A 15,356-nucleotide genomic window follows, 5' to 3' on the forward strand; every position below is an offset into this window, starting at 1 on the left:
GTCACCATGGTAACAAAGCAGGGTTTGACTAAATTGCTATTTTCCCAGGTAAGCCCCCACCAAAAAAAGGCCTCCCGACCCCCTCACAACTTGTCACTTCCCACAAAGGCTAATCCGGCCTCTCCATTGTGTCTCGCTCGCTCAGCGTTCAGGCCCCCGCAGGCAAGACGCTGGGAACGTCATGTAAAAAACTCGGATTGTAAAGAACTACTGTTGAGCCAACTTTATTAACCGCTGCCTCCTTTAAGGTGGACAAGTCAGCCTTGACTGGAGTCCTTATGAAATCATCTCGGGGTGGAAAAACGTTTCCTACGGCCTGCTTTCAGAGGGACTATCAAGGGGTCAGCAAACACAAGAGAGGCACACTCCAGCCATAAATGACACACACTGTTTGCACACGCGTTCTCTCACTGGGCACGAGTGAGAGGAAGCAAGGACAAGACTGGACTCACTCCAACTTAAACGCTGGTAACAGGTCATCACCACAATAACATGTTTTGATGGAACTGGAAAGTATTGATCGATGCTGGTGTATGGTTTGGGGTTAGCAAACCTTTGTGTTCAAGGAGCACATTTGAGTTTTAAAACAGACAAGTTTGTCAGTCATTTGTAGATTAGATTCAAAAAAAGGTAAAACATATAAATGATAAATTATTCTCATATTTACAATGTATGATTTATGATTGATTTCACTCATTCACTGGCATGGACGTTTATATTCGTCAACTGGATTCCAACTGTTTCCTGAAAGACTTGACAAATACAGTATACAGTATACAGTGGTGCCTTGAGATATGAGTTTAATTCATTCCATGACCACGCTCATAACTCAAAACACGTTTATCCCAAATCATAGTTCCCCATTGAAATGAATGAAAATGCCATTAATCCGGTCCAGCCTTCCCCTGAAAAAAAACATGCTGATATGTGTATTTTAATTAGGAAAAATAGGACTCCATAAGATTGTACTAAATAAAAACATACAATAACGGCACAATTAAATTTAACTAAAAAGATCTAAACAAAAATTTGTCACATTGCATCATTTGAATACTGCCCCTTCTGGCGTGCCCGCCTTAGCGTCCTTGGGGCAGTATATGACAGACAGAATGATATACTGTTCTGCGTTATTATGAATCCAGGCAGGACTGCATGCAGCAGTTCATCAGTACACTACAGTACATTAGTCGTTCTATCCAGATAGGACAAGGCATATGTGAATGTGAGTACTGTTATATTCCCAGTCTCAATTTTGCTGCTGCACCGCGTGTGTTCAATCCGTTGCTTAAAGGGTTTAAGCACCATAACATAGATGCTAATTGGCAGACTATGGTAAACTATGGTTGTTTTAAATACACAAAGTGTAATTATTTTTGTTTGATGTTTAGTTTGACAGTAAACTTTAATTGGCAATGTCATTCCACATCTTGAAGTCTCTTTTTTGATTAATTGTTCACTATCTGCCAAGCTTCTGCTTATTGGAAAGCAGAGATGGGGGGGACTCGAGTCAAATCCTTTGACTCTAGTCGACTCGATTTGCCAGTTTTATGACTTGCGACTTGTTTGCCAAATACTTAAGAAAGACTTGACTTTGATTTGGTAGCCAAGAATCTTGACTTGAATTTGACTTGAACTACATGACTTGACAAGTCATCTCATTTAGATTTGGACATCTGCATTTTAATTGAGACAGTTTGCCCTTTTTTTTTTTTTTATTCACTCCAACATGGCAACACACTCTGCGTTGTTGCGCACTTGCCAGTGTGACGTAGACACCTGCATGAACAATGGAAGGAGCTCCAAAGATAATACAATTTGGATTGAAGGATTATGTTGTCGATGAAGTCTCAAAAAGAGGATGGGAGCCTGCATGGTTTGCAACACGCGCATTAAAGACACAACAACGACGTGGAACTTCATTCGTCACTACAAAACTGACAAAGACAGCTAAGCTAATTTGACAGTTTAGCTAGCTGGTAAAACATTAGGTTTCATAGACTGGTTTGCGATGATTAACAATAAAAATGCTGTGATTGTGAACGTTTTAGTACAGCTAAGTAACATAAGTAGGGGTGGGACGCTTTGTGATAATTGTCGGAACCTTTCGTTTTGGTTCATAGGCACGCAAAAGTCCTTCTCTTTTTTCTGTCTCTCATGCACTCTAGAGCAAAAAGAAGTCCCCGAAATATAATGCCAACTGCTGAATGCAGAAGTGAAGCGGTGTTGCTAGTGTTGTAGAGATTTTTAAAAAAACATTGCGGAGAGGTTTGCGGGCATGACGAAAGAGCGAGAAGATGCCAGGTGCGTTGTTGGTCGGATGTATCGCATCACTTTGCAGTATGATCACGGCGATAAAAATGTAGTTGACGAAAGTGCGTTCCACGATTACTAAGAACAGTACAAATTGTGTGAATATAATTTTCATACTACTGAACATGTTGATTTAAGTGTCACCATCAAAATATCTGTTGTGTCTGCTCTGTGATAAAGCTTTCTGCACTATGTTTTTAAAATTGAGACCACAGCATATAAAAGCATAACCTTTAATCTAATGACAAATGTCAATTGTCCAGAGTCAGTGCCTCTAAATAAATTAACAAACCCGAGTGATTTAATTAGAGGACACAGGAGGAATGCAGATTTTCTTCACATTACTTTTTTTTTGAAGGATGGCAACATTGTTATGTCATATATTATTCCCTTAATTATGAACCTGTCACGGTCTGTGTTTTCATTTTAGATTACGTTTAGTTTTGTTTCATGTTTACCTGTGTGCCATGTATTATTTTTTTTTTTTGGGGGGGGGGAATTAAAACATGTTTTTTTATATTCCTGCACTCCTGCCTTGCCCCCCTGCTTCCCTGCACTTGGGTCCTCCAAATTTTGTCTAGCCTTCCAAAGCCTCGAAAACCCGACCATGACAGAATGAACCGATCACAAAAGGACCCAGCAGAAAGCATGCGGTATCACCCTGCGTCCCAGCACCCTCAGCCTCCTGACAAAACCGACCCTCCTCCAGTGAGCCGTATCGTTCTCTCTTTTTTGTCCTTTTCACCAGTGTCCCCCACTTGTCCTAGTTATTCACCAAGCTCTAACAGTTTTCTTTTTTAAGATTCTTATTTATCAGATTATGAAGATGACTCCGTTTTAGTTAATCTTTCTGACACCGATTCAGACCCCGATTTTGATTTTAGGGTTCTTTCCCGAGTCATTTTTCTCATCCTAGTCAGTTTTTGTCACGTTTTCCCTTTTCCGACCCCTGCGACTCCAAGCCCAAGTCATTTCCCTCTGACCTTTACTTGGGCACCCGTTTGGCCATCTCTCCGGGACCTCCGTGTGGTGGCTAACTGAGGTGCCCAAGTCAAGATCAAATTTCGTCCTCCTGTTTTTCTGCCCCAGCTTCAAAGTTTCCATGCCTCCAACAAAGTCGCCTACGTCCAAACCTGCCCCCAAGTCACCTCATTCCATGCCTATTTCGTCACCTTGTCTCATACCGCCTGTGTTTCCTTCCCGAGTTCCTGTGCACTCTGCCCCTCTTGTTTCCTGTGTTCCTAAACCTCTATGGCGGCAGGCTGAGGAAGCGACTGGAGACCCTGTGCAGCTGCGGCAGGGCACCGTGCCTGCTCCCTGTGCAGCTCCAGGCTCCAGCGGCACACAATGGCGGCCGCCCCCCAACCCTCTTGCCTGGCCCCTGCATTGCTGTTGAGGTCGGGCATCGTGGCCGTCCGCCTGAACGGCACTGTGGAAACCCTTGTGCTTTGTGTCCTGGTCCTGATGGGCAGAACCTGAACCTGTCTCCGGGCCCCCTTCCACCAAAACTGTTTTGGAGAACTCTTTTGTTGTGACTTTTGGGGAATGTCTGGGATCCTTTCTTTGGTTGGGGGTGTACTGTCATGGTCTGTATTTTAGTTTTGTTTCATGTTTTCCTGTTTCCCATGTTGTTCATGTCTTGTGTGCTCATTTAGTACTGTTCTAGTACACCCTTCAGGCCTTGTTACATCCTTGATCCTTGTTTGGCTTTTTTTAGAAATTAAAACATGTTTTATATTCCTGCCTTGCTTTCCTGCAATTGGGTCCTCCACATTTTGTCTTGCCTTCCAACACCACAAAAATCCGACTGTGACAGAGTCTCTTTCATTCTCCTTTAGCCCATTAGGAACACATCTAATTATATTAGACCAACAGAAAACAGTCAAAGCTTTTGCTTAATTGTGTTCTCTTAAGGACTTTGAGTTACAAGGCTGTCAAAAAATAGTTATTTATGTTCAGAAATACAGTTCAGTTGAATTGAGTTTGAAATACAACTTATATTGTTTTGCACTTTCCAGCCTCCAGAGTCACAGGAAGCTGGAGTCTATCCCAGCTAACTCCAGGCAAAACTGAAGCCACGCTGCCTGCACCAAAGTCAGGCGAGTCTACCACAACAATATCCTACATGCTTACAACAATATTAGACATACTTTTTAGGAATAAAACCATTGTCTCATTTTAGCTGAACATTTCGGCCCACTATGCTATCGTATTTTACATGTTAGATATGATGGTGGAACATGTTATAAAAGTTTAAAAACATTACTATAGGTCCTCCCATGATGCCGTCATTGATGATGTCATGTAACAGCAAGACATTCCGAGACATTAAGAGGTGTGAAGATAAGAGCGTGAGCCTTTTTGGGGGGCATTTAGAGGGGATGAGAACACAATTAGAGACGCTTAAAGGAGGGTGGGGGAGGCAAGGAGTATGTTGAGTCACACTCACCTGCATTATGGGGCTGAGCGCAGGTGTTGCACACCTGGGCCTTTAGATGTCACCTTTTGGCCTCATATTCACACACCTGAATGGGGGTCAGCAACCCTCTCCCCTCACACACACACACACACACACACACACACACAAACACACACACAAATTAAGAGGTGGAATTATTACTTTAAGACATGCAGGGTAAAAGAGAGAGAGAGAGAAAGAGAGAGAGAGACTTGATTCATCCCTGGAGGGAAGTTTAACCTACTCATGTTGTGTTGCCGTAATAGTAATCATGACAGGCGCTGAGATATAACTAAAGTTGACTGCACACCGAAAGCTAGTTCTAGCTGCAGATTACATAGACTGTTCATGCTCGCGTTGTCCACATGTGCTGGTGATGTGATATGGTTAAATATTACTTTTACAATAAATATAAATATTAGAAACATGCAAACACAAAAATACTGATAATCTTGGAAAATACTACAAATTGTTAGAAAAAACATACAAAAAGATGACATGAAAAATGTATTAAAAAAATTTAAATCGTACAAAGAAATACAAGACAATAATACAAAAATATTGTAACAAACAGAAACAAATACAAAACTATTACACAGAAATATAACACAAAAATACAGAAAATTAATAAAAAATTAAAATGAATAAATTGTTTGACAAAATATCTGAAAATAATAGATGAAAAATACACACATTGTAGAAACAAAAAAATGAAAAAACAAAATACATATGTGTGAAAACTACATGTAAAAAATCAGCAAATACTAGGAGGTAATGCAAAATTATGACAAAAATATAACAAGAATACAGAAAATATTATACATTAATACCAATTGTTAGAAGAAATACAAAAATATTAGATGAAAAAATACAGGCATTTCAGTAAGGAAAGAATAATACTAAATAGACAAAAATAATATGATTTCTTTTGCAAAATACTAATATTCAACCAAAAATACACTAAATATTAGAAAACAATACAAATTCTTTGACAAAAAAACGTAAAAATTATTAGATGAAAAATACACACTGAGGGGAAGAAAATACAAAAATTGCATGATATATAAACTTCATACTTCATTATACATGTTGGGCTTCAACAAACAAGCTGAAGTGCGCTGACTGAGTTAGGCATTGGTGGTGATTTCAACTGCTCAAGACAGGGATGATGTGATGGCTGATTTGCGGGCGTCTGGTGTGGAAGTCACTGATGTCATTCATAAATCCTCCTGACATCATCCTCGAGGGCTGACTGTCTTCTCTCTATGACACCTTGCGGCCAGTTTAGGGCAGGACGCAACTCGCAAAGGCCCCAGAGTGAGGCTCCCCTTTGTAGTTCATTACAAACAAGTTCCACAGACCTACATAAGTCAAGCTTATCATTCTGGTATTCATTATAATGGCCATCATTTTAATTACTTCATTTGGGATTTAGTTTTGTAAATGTTATATAAGACACACTAGGTGCCCCCTTGACGCCCAAGGTGCCCCTTTGTCAGTTGTTTTTTTTTTCTGTTCTTTTTAGACGTGCGCAAGTGTGTGTAAGCATGTCTGGGGCCATACATCAATAAAATCGAATGTAACTATGCTGGAAAAAAAACGTATTTGATTATAATTTATGAAGGAATTATCAGTTGTAATTTATTAAGGAATGAATAAAGTTATACATGTTTAAATAGAGAGAAAGTGCATGTGAGAGGGGAGGGGCTGTGTCTCTCCGCGTGCTCTCGTGAGCCGCACATCAACGAGTGAGAGTCACGTTTCTCACCAGAATTAGGGGGGCCATAACAGAGCAAGAAATCAAGGCACCACTTAATAGTTCCCCGCCTACCTCTCACTCATACACACAAACACAATTTTACAGCCATTAAAACTATTACAATCCTTTCTGACATGCTATGAATGCACCATACGGCTGGCTCACACACGCGGAATCAGACCGATCATATGTTGGACGAAGAACCCATGTACATTGACTAACTGTTTCACGTTCTAGACAATGTATGACAAATTAATAGGTCATGTTAACGTTAGGAGTTAGCATTTTCATACACTATGTGTCATAAAGTCAAATCACGGCCCTGATGAAAGACTGATATTGTTACCTACAGTACATTAGCTTGCTAGCTAGTTATTTGAACGTAATAAACAAAGCAACGCACTGCTTTGCACATACAGTATTTATGGAACATTGTTTGGAAAATTATTGACTGCCATGTTATGTTGATCATAGTTTTGATTTAAGGTTTTAGTGGGCCTTAGGCTCTCAGATTGGGCAGACCGGGGCGGGCACTCATTGGGAATGACTGGATTAGTGTTTGATTCTAAACATGTCACAAAATAGGCAATAATGTCAATCACCTTTCCAAAATCTTAAGTCCATGAATGTCCTGTTTTGCTTAAAATACAAAGGCAACTTGTTTGCTTTGACAGTGGACTATGGAAATCAGAAAGTAGTCCAATTTGACAAAAAATCTGAGGATTTGAAATCTTAATTTACATTTAAAATGTGGTTCAATTCCTTTTCACTTCCTTTCCCTCTTGTTTCCTCATTGGACAGTTGTGATTTGACTTCATTGTTTTCTAACTCAGTAGAAGTTGTGCAATTTTCCTTTTATGATAATGGTTCGGTAAATTCAGTCAAGATCAGGAGTGTTATGAATGTGTTATTGAGATATTTTATTCACTCTCCTGCAGAAGGTGCTTAATTAATGTCTAACTTTACACTGTAAAAAAACAAACTCTATATAATAAAAAAGTAATTGACAGCAGAGAAGCAATGCTAGGCTGTGGATGGAGAATGTGTGGTGGACAACCTTATATAATCAGTTTCTCAATTGTGTTTGATTGAAAACAAAAACGTTTCTCGAGAATAAATGCAGTAACCTCTACAGAGCTTCAGGCATGACGTGGGAATTTTATTTTGGCCACAATATAGTTGTGACATGCACACAAAATGCTAATATATGACAACAAAATAAGTGTAATTTGCGCACACAATACTAATTGGTGGGTTTGTTGTCATTCCGATTAACAACTAAGTAAATTATGCGCATCTTTGCTAGAAACTGCAATTCTTGGGGTCCCTAAGGCAAGTGCCTTTTCTTATTCTGTTCATGAATAGCCTGCCATGCTATACTAAGGCATTTCAAACTCTTGTTCCAACACCTGCCCCTCCAAAGATCTCTGGACACCCCTGTAATGGACTACTAATCCATTGTGTGCTACATGCAAATGTTTGAATCCCATCCTCACCATGGGCAACAATTGTTATTTTAAAGTATTTGGATACAGAGGTCCTATTGCAGCTTTTCAGTCTGTGGGACCCTGGAGGGATTGGCTGGCGACTAGTTCAGGGTGTAACCCGCCTCTCGCCCAGAGTGAGCTGGGATAGGCTCCAGCAGGCCCGTGACCCAAGTGAAGATAGGTGGTCTGGAAATTGGATCGAAGGATGGACTCCAAAGACCGAGCAGAATGTAGCTTTGGTGGTCCCCTGAGGCAAAAACTTGAGCATGGGAGGAGTTCGGTGAGGCTATGGAGAACCACAACCGCATCAAGGAAATTCTGGTCCACCGTCTGGCATCTCAGGTGGGGGAAGCAGTGGACCATCAACACTGTTTACAGTGGGGATGTGGCACTGCTGACCTCGATTCAGGATGTTGTGAGTCGGTGGAGATGATATGGAGTCTGAAGAAGATGCAGAGCAGTCTGTGAGTGTACGTACTGTATATGAGCTAGGTGTCTCCCGCACCGCCAGCAGTGAGCATGTATCAACTGGAGCTGTCGGAGGCTCAGAGCACAGGAGCAGTTACAGTAACAATCAAAACGCACATTATGATGTTTCACCTTCATGGGGTGCTATATTTACAACTGCCTCTGACGTACGAAAGATAAAAGGCACCTAAATCCATTGGGGAATGCGCACTAAACCAGATTTGACAGGGAAGGCCCACACTCCAGGGTTACCTCACCCAGAGTGCGCAAATGGCGAAAAAGTGCAAAAATGACAGAATTAAGTTGACGGAAAAATGGACGGAGCCAGAAAAGCGCAGAGCTGTGCGCAAGTCATAGAGTCATGGATGATGCAAGTTTTCCTTTCATTATAAAGTGAGGGAGTTCTGAGGCAATGGGGGGGTCTGGGATTATTTTCCAGGGCAAATGATCAAAGCTGAGGGTTTGTGACAGGTGAGAGAGGAAGGAAATGAACAGAGAGGTTTGGGGAATGCATTTGTGCCTGGAAGGAAGGTAGATGAGCCTGCTGTGACTTTGGGAAGGTGAGAGATAAACTCAGAGATGGGAGTGTCTTGAAAAAGAGCAAACTGAGTATGTGCAATGTAGAGGAGAGAGCCTTTTGTTGTCAACAGCTCTTTGTGGACGTGCAGTCTGGCATGTGTCCTCAAAGACTTGATGTTCACTAGAGGGCGCTTTTCATTTAAGTGATTGTTGAAAGATGGACTGTCAGTCACACTAATGGAACACTCACACATGTGAGGACATCTGAACGTGTGTTATTTGCTGTGCCTGGGTGGATAAAAGAGAACAAATGACAGAAGAAGGGGGTAAGGGAGAGGATATGGCTCCTATTTACCCTGCAGACCTGCAATGTGATCTTCTCCACATTAACTACCGACTATCAATTCCGATCATTGTAAGTGACATCATCCAGAGATTCCTCAACAAGTTCCATCCGGTAGCTCATGGAGCACATAGGATCTTCCATGTCAATATGTGTCTTAACATGACATGCAAATATGTGATTGATTATTTCAGTTCAGTGGAGATAAGACAGATCGGTGCAGGTTTGTGGTCAAAGTATCGTAAATACATTCAAATATTTGGTTGACAGTTCTCAGGTTATTGGTTGTTTTTGGCATTATACACCATATTTAATTTACTCAACTACAGTAAAACAAACAGTAGAGCTCAGACTCGCCGTGTCGCTATTCGCATTGACAGTAACAAATGACTAGTAAATGCCAATTCAATCATTACTACTTGTACTATTACAAAATAAAGACATGTCATCATAGTCCAACAAATGAAAAATCCAATTTGATTATTTGAAAACTATCTATAGCCCCCTGGTTAAGTCCCGGTGGAAGTTTTTTTGGGGTCGCGGAAACAGAGTATTTTGGCTGGCGCATTATAGCGCTCACTTTTCCTTCCTGCTTCTTTTTAGTTTAAAATGGTTTACTTGAGGCACTGGTTAGAGCGTCAGCCTCACAGTTCTGAGGACCCGGGTTAAATCCCCGGCCCCGCCTGTGTGGAGTTTGCATGTTCTCCCCGTGCCTGCGTGGATTTTCTCCGGGCACTCCGGTTTTCTCGTTGCCACTCGTCAGAATAAAATAGGAGGAACTTTGATTTGTTTTAATTTGAATGCAAAAAATACGATTCAGTATTCTTTTTTTTTCAAGTGAATTGGCACTCATTAGTTTGTAGCAGGTGGCCAAGTTGTTAGCACATCTACCTCACAGTTCTGAGACCCCGGGTTCAAATCTGGGTCCGCCTGTGTGGCGTTTGCATGTTCTCCCCGTACCTACGTGGGTTTTCTCCGGGTACTCCGGTTTCCTCCGATATCCCCAAAACATGCATGGTAGGTTAATTGAAGACTCTAAATTGCCCATAGGTGTGAATGTGAAAAATTGTTGTTTGTTTATATGTGCCCTGCGATTGGCTGGCGACCAGTTCAGGGTGTAACCTGCTTTTCACCCGAAGATAGCTGGGATAGGCTCCAGCACGCCCGCGACCCTAGTGGTACGGAAAATTGATGGATGGATATTTTGTAGCACTATCAAACAGTATAACCCATATGTAACAATGTATCTCACGTGAAACTGAAGTTTACAACAAAATTAAAAAGACTTTTTGGGCAGAATTAGGAGAAATGTCAAAGAACCAAGTCAGACTAAGTAGAATAACGTTTACAGTAGAACCCACTGAGACAGCGCGGGAATAGTGAATTTCTGCTAAATCAATGGGTTACAAAATTTCGGGGGGGTTAAGTATTTTTTCAACTCCTTTAGGACAATTTTGCATCGCTGAATCCGAAAACCGTTTTCCTTGTTCAGGCCAGGTTTTTAATGCTAAGTTGATTATTTTTTTTTTTTTTAATGCTAAATTGATTTTTTTTAAATCTGAAAGAATTAAATTTTTTAACAGTTTAGTAATTAAACGTTAATTGTGAGGATTTGAAGGCCGGCTTGTCACCACAACCTTCTGACGGTTATTCATTCATTTATTTACTTATCCTCACTAGGGTCCCGGGCGTGCTGGAGGCTATCCCAGCTATCTTCGGGCTATCTTCATTGTTGGCCCAGCAGCAGGGTATACAGTCACACTGTTGCAACAGAAGGGCCCCCCCCCCCCCCCCCCCCCCCCTCCAAAACGGGCTAATTTCAGCAAGACAAGAAATAGGGTGTGTAAAAGTTTGCTATTAATTCTTGATCTTGGGGTGTTTTGCTGAAAGCTCACTGGCTGTTGCCTGGAAGTGGCTCTGGATCTTCAACCAGCCTACCCTCTAATGTCGTTGGCAAAGACACTTGGCGTGGGCCGGTTATTATGTAAATTAGCCAACGTCACTCACAGATACAGAAATAAGCAGATGACAAAAGATTTGCATGGTTTTTTGGGGGGTTTTTGTTTTATATTTTACAATTTATGGGTGATCAGGTATGCCTGTAACTCAACTACACAAAACAAAAATGTAAACATAGCACTTTTATTTTTGCTCCCATTTCTCATGAGCTGAACTCAAACATCTTAAGAGTGTTTCTATGCACACAAAAGGCCTATTAATCTCAAATATTGCTCACAAATCTGTCGGTGTTATTAAGCACTTCTCCTTTGCTGAGATAATCCATCCAGATCACAGTTGTGTCATATCAAAATGCTGATTAGACAGTGTGATTATTGCACAGGTGTGCCCTCGGCTGCCCACAAAAAAAGCCACTCGAAAATGTACAGTTTTATCATGCAGCACAATGCCACAGATGTCGTACATTTTGAGGGAGCGTGCAGTTGGCATGCTGATTGCAGGAATGTCTACTAGAGCTAATAAATGTTAATTTATCTTGCATAAACCGTCTCCGAAGGCATGTCAGAGAATTTGACTTCAGTTACGACTTGTGTGAGATATGAGCCGTAGTTCGGCCGATAGTGAACACGTCTTCAAAAAAGAGGTTTCAAACTCTTTACTGGCACTCACAGTTGAGGTTTACTGTCAAGCTAAAAATAAAACAAAGAGGATTACACATTGTGCATTTGAAACAACCGCACAGCTTTGCTTTCGATACGTCTTGTAGGTTAAGGCTGAGAAACAATACAAAATACCATAGACCGGCTAACGAACAAGCTGTGCCATGGTGTTATAACTCCTTAAGGAAGGGATATTTGAACACAAACGGCGGAACAACACATGTAAACATAATCTAACAATACTCACATGCATATATGCTTTATCCTTTGCAGAGAATGACTAATGTTACAGGGCTTTAGTATATCTGTATGTCTCAAGGCACTGCTGTGCAGACCTTGTGTAACCACACCAGCCCATGAAAAATGCGAGCAAAATCAAATTTTCTCATATTATATATGACTCATTGTTTTTTTAGTAAACATCGCTGGCATCACACAGGGGTTTTCCCCTCTATAATCACTGTGAACACGTTTGTTGTTGAGCTTTAGTTTGAATTCCCTCCTCCTTCCATTTAGTGCAATTGTACTCCTCATGGGCCTATATCTAGAAGTCACATGAATCTGTCCATCGGAACTGGTTGTCCAAGGTTGACTCCAATGCACACACATACGCACAGGAGCACATTTTCTTGGCCTGAAGCTCAGACATCTGTCATGATGATGAAACGTGTAGTGATGAAACACCCACAAAGGTGAGCAAAGTGACTAAAAAGAAGCACTGTCTTTTTTTCTTTTCTTTTTTGTTGCACCCAGCTGCACACCTTTGAGCCCACCCTTTCTTGTTTAACCCACCTTAGGAAAACATCCTTGCCCCCACACGACGCTCAGCCTTGTGTTTCCTCCCCAGCTTTAATCTCAGTGAAAAGACCTTTTAACGGCGAGGGGACCTGCCAAAGTGCAACAAAAGCTGGGAGGAACAAGGAGGGATATTAGTGGAAAGCTCTGTAATTTATCACCTGTTGCCTTTGGGCCACCTTACGTACACCTCTCGCCCCTGGGCTTTGTGTAAGTGTGTCTTTATTAGTGTATGTGCAAAGAACAGGTAATAAGATGCATCAAAGCTGAAGTGAAGTGGGAGGACTCCATTGTATTTACGCATCACATTTACGCCTAAACTGTGAAATAATCATATTTTCCCCTTCATTCCCTTTTACACAAGTGTGCAAAATATACAAATAAGATCAAATGAAACACAAGTAGCAATGTCATATCAATTTATGTGGTTCCATAAAATCAGATTAGCTTGAGTTCAGTGGAATGAAGTTTACTTATCAAGTTATCGTTGCCTGCCATCTTGTGGCTTTTTGTTGCACATACAGGCTTCTGTTGCTACATTTAAATGACCGTAATGGTAAACAAATTAAACCTGTCTTGATGGGATAGTTCATTTCTATATTTAGTAGACCCACTTTATAAATTGTAATGAATAATTATCCATCCTATTGTCTGCACCGCTTAACCTCACTATGTGCTGGAGCCTATTATCCATTCACATTCACATTCATGCCTAATGACAATTTGGAGTCTTCAATTAACCTACCATGCCTGATTATGGAATGTGGGAGGAAACTGAACTACTTGGAGAAAACTACTTGTTCCCGAGCCAACTGAGAGACATTGTCTCTCCAGCGGGTCTTGGGTCCTCCCCGGGGTCTCCTCCCAATGAGATGTACCCAGAACACTCACCAGGGAGGTGTCCAGGAAGCATCCTAACTAGATGTCCGAACAACCTCATCTGGCTCTTCTCGATGTGGAGGAGCAGCGGCTCGACTCTGAGCACCACCCGGATGACCGAGCTTCTCACCTTATCTCTCAGGCCTGGTACACACATAAGGACTTTTCAAATTTTGAACAATTTTTATCCGTGACAAACCCCACACATGAAGATAAAAAAATCTGTCATTTGACAGTTTTGGTCGTATTGTGTGTGGTTTGCTCCGATAATATCAACACAGAACACTACCCACAAAGATTCTGTTTCACCGCCAATCTCGAAATCTCACGTGATCACACGTGACCTCACAAAACCAAAGGAGAACAAACACTGTTTCCTGAAGTTTACCAGAGGTGGGAGCCTTGTAAAATGGCATTGTCCTCAAAAAACGAATTGCTTTGGAAGGTTCCTTTTGCCGTCTGGGAAACCCACGTTTATACTATAAAAAAAAAAAACGACATTAGGTAAGACATGCTTGTTTTTATTTACGGTCGTTTAATTATGTTGAGTCAGGGTGCTTCTTGATTGGCTATATTCTGTTCCATCCATCCATCCATCCATTTTCTGAGCCGCTTCTCCTCACTAGGGTCGCGGGCGTGCTGGAGCCTATCCCAGCTATCTTCGGGCAGGAGGCGGGGTACACCCTGAACTGGTTGCCAGCCAATCGCAGGGCACATACAAACAAACAACCATTCACACATTCACACCTACGGGCAATTTAGAGTTGTCAATTAACCTAACATGTATGTTTTGGGGATGTGGGAGGAAACCGGAGTGCCCGGAGAAAACCCACACAGGCACGGGGAGAACATGCAAACTCCACACAGGCGGGGCCGGGAATTGAACCCCGGTATATTCTGTTCCACGTCACAAATTCTTGGCGTCATGACTTGGGAGAAGTCTGCTCTCCGCCACACACATGAAGACTTTTAGTCGTAAATACTGAACACATTCGTTATTTAAGATTTTCAGCCCCGACCTGTTTCGGATCTTAAAATCGGGACAAATGCAGTCTTAACACACATCGGACCTAAGGATAGACTTAAGGAAAATCTGATAAGATTTAAGATTGTCTGCTGTTTGACATGCTTGGTCGGAAAGGGGCAAAATCAGCACAAAAACAGGCAGATTGTCTTTATGTGCATAACAGGCCTAATGGAGAGCCCGAACACCCTGCGGTGGAGACTCATTATGGCCACTTATATCTGCGATATTGTTCTTTCATTCACGACTCACAGCTCATGACCATTGGTGAGGGTGGGAACGTTGATCGACCATTAAATTGAGAGCTTTGCTTTTTGTCTAAGCTCCTTCACTACCACAGACCGATACAGAGTTTGTATCACTGTAGGCACTGCACCAATCCATCTTTCAATCTGCCGCTCCATTCTTCCTTCAATCGTGAACAGGAAAACAAGATACTTGAATTTCTTCACTTTGGGCAGGATCTTATTTCCGACCTGGAGAAGGCACTGCACCCTTTCCCAACTGAGGACCATGGTGTCACATTTGGAGGTGCTGAACTGCTGAATCCCTTCATAACCGCTTCACACTTGGCTCCGAACCGCTCCAGTGAGAGTTGAATATTGTGACTTGATGAAGCCAACAGAAATACATCATCTGCAAAAAGCAGGGATGTAATACTGTAATCACCAACCGTACCCACTCAACGCCTTGGCT

This window comes from Phyllopteryx taeniolatus, chromosome 8, assembly GCF_024500385.1.
Source record: "Phyllopteryx taeniolatus isolate TA_2022b chromosome 8, UOR_Ptae_1.2, whole genome shotgun sequence".
Classification (NCBI taxonomy): Eukaryota; Metazoa; Chordata; class Actinopteri; order Syngnathiformes; family Syngnathidae; genus Phyllopteryx; species Phyllopteryx taeniolatus.